This window comes from Marmota flaviventris, chromosome 2 (genome assembly GCF_047511675.1).
Source record: "Marmota flaviventris isolate mMarFla1 chromosome 2, mMarFla1.hap1, whole genome shotgun sequence".
In the NCBI taxonomy this organism is placed as follows: Eukaryota; Metazoa; Chordata; class Mammalia; order Rodentia; family Sciuridae; genus Marmota; species Marmota flaviventris.
The window spans coordinates 30,014,394-30,022,414 of record NC_092499.1 but is presented as its reverse complement, the minus strand read 5'-3'; the positions used below and the strand labels follow the sequence as shown (position 1 = coordinate 30,022,414).

The following is an 8,021-nucleotide window of genomic DNA, read 5'->3' as shown; positions in this document are numbered from 1 at the left end:
TGATTGCAGACTGGTAGTATGGTTCAGCATGCAGGGAGTATAACATAAACCTTCACGGGCATGGTGGCTTACACGAGTAATTTCAGTGGCTCTGGAGTCTGAGGCAGGAGGATCATCTATTTCAAAGCCAGTCTCAGCAATTTAGTGAGGCAATTTAGCTAGACCCTGTCCCACAATAAAAAATAAATAAATAAAAAGGGCTGGGGATGTGGCCCAGTGGCTAATTGCCCTTTGGTTCAATCCCTGGTACCAAAAAAACAAAACAACAACAAAAAAAAACCTCTGGGACAACACATCCTGAACTTATAGAGAAACTCAGGGTAAATACAATCACAAACACAAGTCCACATGAATAAAGATCAGCAACAAGCAAAATTTTCTTACCTCCAAGAGTCTCAGTTATTATAATCATCAAGTAGATAAATGAAGGCAAAATGAAGATTTTTTTCAGACAAAGAAAATCATAGAGAATTCATCATAAGCAGACCTGCTTATATTGTTTCTTCTGCAAGAAACAATAATGAACACTACTCAAGCAGAAGGAAAATGAGACCAGAGGGAAATTCAGATTGAGTACAAAGGAATGAAGAGTGCCAGAAATATCTGCTATGCTTTGAATAATTGTATTCCCTCCAAAATTCACATAAAAACTTAATCTCCAATGCAACAATATTAAGAGGTGGGGCTTTTGTCCATTGCATGCAAGTACTTAGGAGGCTGAGACAGAAGGATCTCAAATTCAGGGCCAGCCTTGGCAACTGAGTGAGACCCTATCTCAAAATAAAAAAATAAAGTAGACTGGAGATGCAGCTCAGTGATAGAGCACTTCTGGGTTCAATCCATAGTATTGGAAGGAAAAAAAAAAAGAGGTGGGGCCTTTTAGGAGGTGATTTATGTATGAGGTTCCACCCTCATGGATGGGAGCTGGGACCTTATAAAAAAGCTGGAGGGAACTAGCTAGACCCCTTTTGCCCTCTTCTTTCCAGCATATGAAGACTCAGTAACAAGGTTCCAACTTGAAAGCAGAGAGCCAACTCTCCCAGACACCAAACCTGTCTGCACCTTGATCTTGAACTTAAAGCCTCTAGCACTGTGAAAAGCAAATTTCTATTCTTTATAAATGACCAAGTCTCAGACATTTTGTTATAACAGCAGGAATGGCTAAGACAATATCTTTAAAAGGTAATTAACTGGGCTGGGGATGTGGCTCAGTGGTAGAGTGCTTATCTAACATGCACCAAACCCTGGGTTCAATCCCCAGTGCTTAAAAAAAATGTAATTAACTTTAAAAAATTGTAATGTATTATAAAGTTCATAGCATGAAAATAAGGAAAATAACCGTACAAAATATGGAAATTAAATGAAAGTATACAATGGTAAATTTCACATAATACTGTATTTTTATAATGAGACTATAATAAAGATATATTTTGTGATCCCAATTAACCACCAAAAACTAAAGATGTGAAATGAGTAGGCCAACATTAGCAGTAAAATTGATTAGTAGCATGGTGTGTGCCTGCAGACCTGGCTCCTCAGGAGGCTAAGGCAGGAAAATCACTTGTGTCCAGGAAATCAAGACCAGCCTGGGCAACACAGCAAGACCTCACCCCCAATATATGGATAATAAAAAGCATGTAATACAAAATAAGGAAAAGATAGAAAAAGGAGTAAAGTACACCCAGAACAAGTAGAAAACAAATAGCAATATGGTATAATTAAGCTCAGCCATGTTGAAAATCACACGAAATGTAGGGTCTGAACACTATGCTAAGAAGGCAAAAATTGTCAGATTGGTTAAAAAAGGCAAAGTTCATCGAATCTTGGCCTTTTGGCTAAGATCTAATAAGTAGTACCTTTTCATATTGGTTTAATATCTGATATGTCCTCCATCATAGAATAATATGTTTAATGGATTTCTGGAGCAGGGAGATGGAATAGGAGCTTGCTCTATCCATTTCATGCATTGATGTGATATTACAATATCTCCAGCAATGGTGCACCCCCTTCAGAGGGATTTAAAAAAAGAGAAAGAAAAGGAAGGTTCAATCCTATTCTGCCTACAACAAACAACTTACATAAAATATGAAGATACAGAGTAAAAGTAAAAGAATTTTAAAAGATATACTATGCAGAGCTGAGGTTGTAGTTCAGTGGTAGAGCGCTTGCCTTGCATGTGTGAAGCACTGGGTTCAATCCTCCACACCACATAAAAATAAAGATATTGTGTCCATCTATAGCTAAAACAATATTTTTTAAAATTTATTGTTTGGTTTTCGGCGGATACAACATCTTTATTTTATTTGTATGTGGTGCTAAGTTTCGAACCCGGCGCCGCGTGCATGCCAGGCAAACACACTACCACTTGAGCCACATCCCCAGCCCTAAAACAATATTTTAAAAAATAAAATATATATTATGCAAACTTTAAAACTAATCTGGTGGGCTGGGAATATAGCTCAGTGGTAGAGAACTTATGTAGCATGTTTGAGACCCTGGATTCAATATTCAGTACTGTGAAATTTAAAAATAATAATTAACTATTTAAAACAAACAAACAAAAAACAATGTATCATAAAGTTCACAGCATGCAAAAGGAAAATAATAGCACAAAGGATTGAAGGGGAAAATGACAAAAGAAGAAGAAGAAGGAGGAAGAGGAGGAGGAGGAGTTGAAAAGAAAAACTAATCTGGAGTGGCTACATAATATCAAAGAATTTTTAGCACAAATATTACCAGGGTTGGAGAGACATTTCATATTGATAAAGAAGTCATTTCATCAAGAGATTATAATTTCAAGTATGTATATACCTTACAACAGAGCTTCAGAATATATAAACAAAACCTTAGACAAGACTTCAAATATGTTTGAAGATTTGTAATTTCCTCTATCAGAAACTGATAGAACAAGCAGATAGGAAATTAGTATATTATGGAAGACCATTGAGCTCATCACATTTATAGAATAATGTTGAAATATTCATTTCAATATGCACAGGACATTTTAGAAGACCAACCATCTTTAAGCAATAAAACAAACTTCAATAAATTGAGAAAAACTGAAATCCTATAAAGGGTCTTCTCCAACCACAATGGAATTAATTATACACTCTAACAGTAATTATACACTTTATAGCTGAAAACCCCCACAAATATTTGGAAATCAAACAATACACTCCCAAATAATGCTTTAGGGACAAAAGGTGTGTATCTCCGTGGTAAAATGCTTGCCTATCATGAGCAAGGCTCTGGGTTCAATCTCCAGCACCAATAAATAAGTACATTAAATAAATAAGTCTTCAAGGAAGGAGCCACAAGGGAAATTAGAAAGTATGTTGGACTGATTAAAACTGAAAACACAATAAATAAAGACAATACTTAGACACTTATAAATATAATGCTCATCTCAGAGAAGAAGGCTCAAATCAATTATTTGAGTTGCCATTTTATAAAACTAGAAAACAAGAACAAAAATTAAATCCAAAATAAGCAAAGAGAAGAATATATTTTAATTGCTTGCATAGCATGCTCAAGGCTTTATCCTCTGCAAGAAAGGTGGAGGAGGGTGGTGAGTGGAGGGAATCCAAGAGTTGGTCCTACTGGTACAATTTCTCCACCCAGCAAAAGAATAATAAGGAAATACCTTTATTACCATTATTAATTTTATATCAATAAATTCAATTTCTTATAAGAACCGACCAAATTCTGCTAAGCATTCAAACTGCCAAATATCTATCACTCAAGAAAATACACAATCTGAATGATCCTTTTTTTTTTTTTCTTTTGGTACCCGGGATTAAACCCAGGGGCACTTTACCACTGAGTCACATCCCCAGCCCTTTTAAGTTTTTGTTTTAAGTTAGTGTCTCCCTAAGTTGCTTAAGACTCTCTACAGTACAGAACCTGGCCTTGAACTTGGATCCTCTTACCTAAGCCTCCCAAATTGCTGGGATTACAGGTATGCATGGCTGACCCTATCTCTGATCCTATCTCTACTAAGCAAATTGATTTTAGTTAAAAATCTTCTCACAAAGATGATTTGAAGCCCATCTGACTTTGCTGTGTATTCTACTAAACACTTAAGGAAGAAAAAAATACTAATTCTAAGCAAACACTTCCAGAAAATAGAAAAGGAGAAAACATTACCCAGCTCATCAATGATATAGGGGGTTGGGGTATAGCAGCACAGCGTTAGAGCACAAGCTTACCATTCATGATGCCCTGGGTTCAATCCCCAGTGCCAAAGCAAAGACCCATCACAGCAACATATTAAAAGAGTAATTAATTATGACAAAGTGGTCTGTGACCTAGAAATGTAAGGGTTATATAATAGTTTAAAGAGCAAAGAGAAAAGAGGAGGAAGGTCCTGTGGCATCAGGATATATTTACTTTTTTTTTTTTTTAAGAGAGAGTGAGAGAATTTTTTAATATTTATTTTTTAGTTCTCTGAGGACACAACATCTTTGTTTGTATGTGGTGCTGAAGATCGAACCTGGGACGCATGCATGCCAGCCGAGCGCGCTACCACTTGAGCCACATCCCCAGGCCTTTTTTTTTTTTTTTTTTAATGTGACCTCAAAAGCATTGTCCACAAAAATGAAAGGAGACCAATAGGACCATGACAAAATAAAAAAATCCAACACTTCCAAAAGGAAATCAACAGATTGAGGAGAGAACCTAAAGAATGTGAGGAGTCCTTTGCAAACTATGAATCTGATAAAGTTAATATACAAAATATAAAAGAAACAGAAACAATTCAACTGCTAGAAAACAAACAACCCAATTTAAAAATGGAAAAAAGACCTAAGTGAATTTTGCTTAAAAGAAATGAAAATGCCAACAGGTAAAGGAAAATGACAACATCACTAGGAATCAAGGCAATTAATTACAGTAACATACCAAGAAAAGAAACAAAATATGATGTTCTCAAAAGACATCAAAAAAGTATTAGGGGCTGTGGCTGTGGCTCAGAGGTAGTGCACTTGCCTGGCATTTGTGAGGCAATGAGTTTGATTCTCAGCACCACATATAAATAAATAAAATGAAGGTCTGTCAACAACTAGGAAAAAAAAATTTTAAAGTATTTCAAAAATTCAACATTCATGATAAAAATTCTCAGCAACTAGGAGGGATCTTCCTCTTAATAAACAGCATCTATGAAAAACTTTGCAGTTAATATCATACTTAATGGTAAATGAATAAATATTAAATGCATGGTATAATAAAATAATAATAATAATAAAGCAAGAATAAAACATCCATATCTTCTCTCACCATTTCTATCCAACATTGAACTGGAAGTTCTACCTAGTATAAATAGGAAAGAAAGAGACAAAGAAGGAGGAAGAGGAAGAAGTAAGGAAGGAGAAGAGGAGGGAGGAAGGGAGAAATGAAAGAGAGAAAAAGACACAAAGAAATTAAAGGTATCTAATGGTGAAGTAAAACTGCAATTCACAAATCACATGATTATATAGAACATCTTAGGAATATTAAAAAAAAAACTCCACTAGAATTAATAAATGAGTTATGTTTACAGAATATAAGATGAACAAATTTATATAAAATAAATTGTATTTTGCATACCCGTAACAATCAAAATTTAAAGCTTAAAAGCTAATTCTATTTATAATAACATAAAAAATATGCGCTGGGCACTGTGGTGCACCTCTGTAATCCCAGTGACAGGAGGCTGAGGCAGTAAGCTTGAGGCCAGCTTAGCTCTGTCTCAAAATAAAAAGTGAAAAGGGCTAGGATATACCTTAGTGGTAGAGTGCCCCTGGGTTCTCGTAAAGGAAAAAAAAAAATACATGAAATAATCAGGATTTATTTTAATAAAATATATGTAAGACTTGTGCAATAAAAAATACAAAACATGGGGGCTGAGGATGTGGCTCAAGTGGTAGTGCGCTCGCCTGGCACGCGAGGGGCACTGGGTTCGGTCCTCAGCACCACATAAAAATAAAATAAAGATGTTGTGTCCACCGAAAACTAAAAAATAAATATTAAAAAATTCTCTCTCTCTCTCTCTCTCTTAAAAAAAAAAATACAAAACATGGGGCTGGGGTTGTGGCTCAGTGGTAGAGTGCTCGCCTAGCATGTAGGAGGCACTGAGTTCGATCCTCAGCACCATATAAAAATAAAATAAAGATATTATGTCCACCTAAAACTAAAAAATAAATATTAAAAAAATATAAAACACTGTTGAGAGAAATTTCATTTGATTTTTTATTATTTTTTGTATTGTGATTGAACCCTGGGGTATTTGCCACTTAGTTACATTCTCAGTTCTATTTTATTTTTTATTTTGAGAAATGGTGTTGCTAAATTGATGAGGATCTCACACTAAATTGCTGAGTCTGCCTGGAACTTTCAAACCTCCTGCCTCAGGTACCTGGGCCACTGGGATTATAGGTGTGCCCCCTGAGCCAGCTGTTAAGAGACATTTTAAAAGATCGAAATAAGTGAATAAATAAATGTTTGTGGGTCTGAAAACTCAATAATGCTAAGACGTCAATTATGTTCATATTGATCTCTAGATTTAATGCAATAACATAGAAAATCCCAGCATATCTTGTAAAAATCAAGCTGATTCTAAAACTTCTATCAGACTGGCAATGTAGCTCAGTAGTAGAATGTTTACCTAGTATGAGGAAGGCTCTGTGTTTGATTCCCCAAAACCACAAACAAATAATAATAAAATTTAAAAAATGTAAACTTTTAAAAATAAATAAAACTTGGGGCTGGGGTTGTAGTTCAGTGGTAGAGCACTTGCTTTGCACATGTGAGGCACTGGGTTCAATCCTCAGCACTGTATAAAAATAAAGGTATTGTGTCCACCTACAACTAAAACTATTAAAATAAATAAATAAATAAAACTTGTATGGAAGAGCAAAAGACCTAGATTCACCAAAATAATAATAAAAAATGAATACCTCTTTTTTAGACTTATAAAGCTATTAATAATGACCTCTTTTCTAGACTTATAAAGCTATTAATAATAAATACAGGGCTAGGGTTGTGGCTCAGTGGTAGAGCACTTGCCTGGGATGTGTGAGCACAGGGTTCGATCCTCAGCACCACATAAAAAGAAATAAATAAAATAAGGGTATTGTGTCCATCTACAACTAAAAATATTAAAAAAATAATCAATACAGTGTGGAAATTGTGTAAGAATAGACAGAAAAACTAATGGAATTTAATAGAGAGTCTAGAAATAAGCCAATAAATATATGGTCAATTTTTTTCTATAAGTAGCAAAGGAACTCAAGGGGAAAGGTGGTTTTGTGACACTCAGTGCTAGAACAATTAAACATCCATATGTCCAGTAGATATGATAATTTTTGGAATTTTGTTTGTTTCTTCATTTGCTTTTTGGTAGTAGGGATTGAACCCAGGGGTACTTAACCACTGAACCACATACTCAGCCTTTTTTTGTATTTTCTTTAGAGAAGGGTCTCACTGAGTTGCTTAGGGCCTTGCTAAATTGCTAAGGCTGACTTTGAACTCATGATCCTCCTCTCTCAGCCTCCTGAGCCATTGGGATTACAGAAATGCACCACCACACCTGGCAGATATAGTAATCTATTTTTTTTTAATATTTATTTGTTTTAGTTGTAGTTGGACACAATGCCTTTATTTTACTTATTTATTTTTATGTGGTGGTGAGGATTGAACCCAGTGCCTTACACATGCAAGGCAAGCACTCTACCACTGAGCCACAATCCCAGTCCCAAGAATAGTTTCGATATTTTTAAAGGATTGGAAGGATTGCTGTTAATCACTACTATTAAGCACTGAATAGTTTTAGAAATTAGTTTTTGCTGAAGATCTAGTAGTGTTTCTTAATTCATCCTAAAATTATATGGTAAAACAGACTGGTAAATATATAATATTTATACTGCTATTGTTTAATATACTTCCCATGCTGTCAAAAGCTAAAACAAAAGCAGTATCTCCATCCCCATGAAATCTGTAGTGGATGTATTATCTGAGCCCAGACTTCTTTTACACCAGCATTTTTC

General features: G+C 35.1%; 1 non-coding gene across 1 annotated transcript; it reads left to right on the top strand.

Moving 5' to 3' along the window:
* The first annotated feature begins 1,815 nt into the window (after positions 1-1,815).
* LOC114089794 (U2 spliceosomal RNA) lies at positions 1,816-2,008 on the top strand. Its single transcript, XR_003582237.1, has one exon. It is a non-coding gene; the product is annotated as a U2 spliceosomal RNA (small nuclear RNA).
* The last annotated feature ends 6,013 nt before the right edge of the window (positions 2,009-8,021 follow it).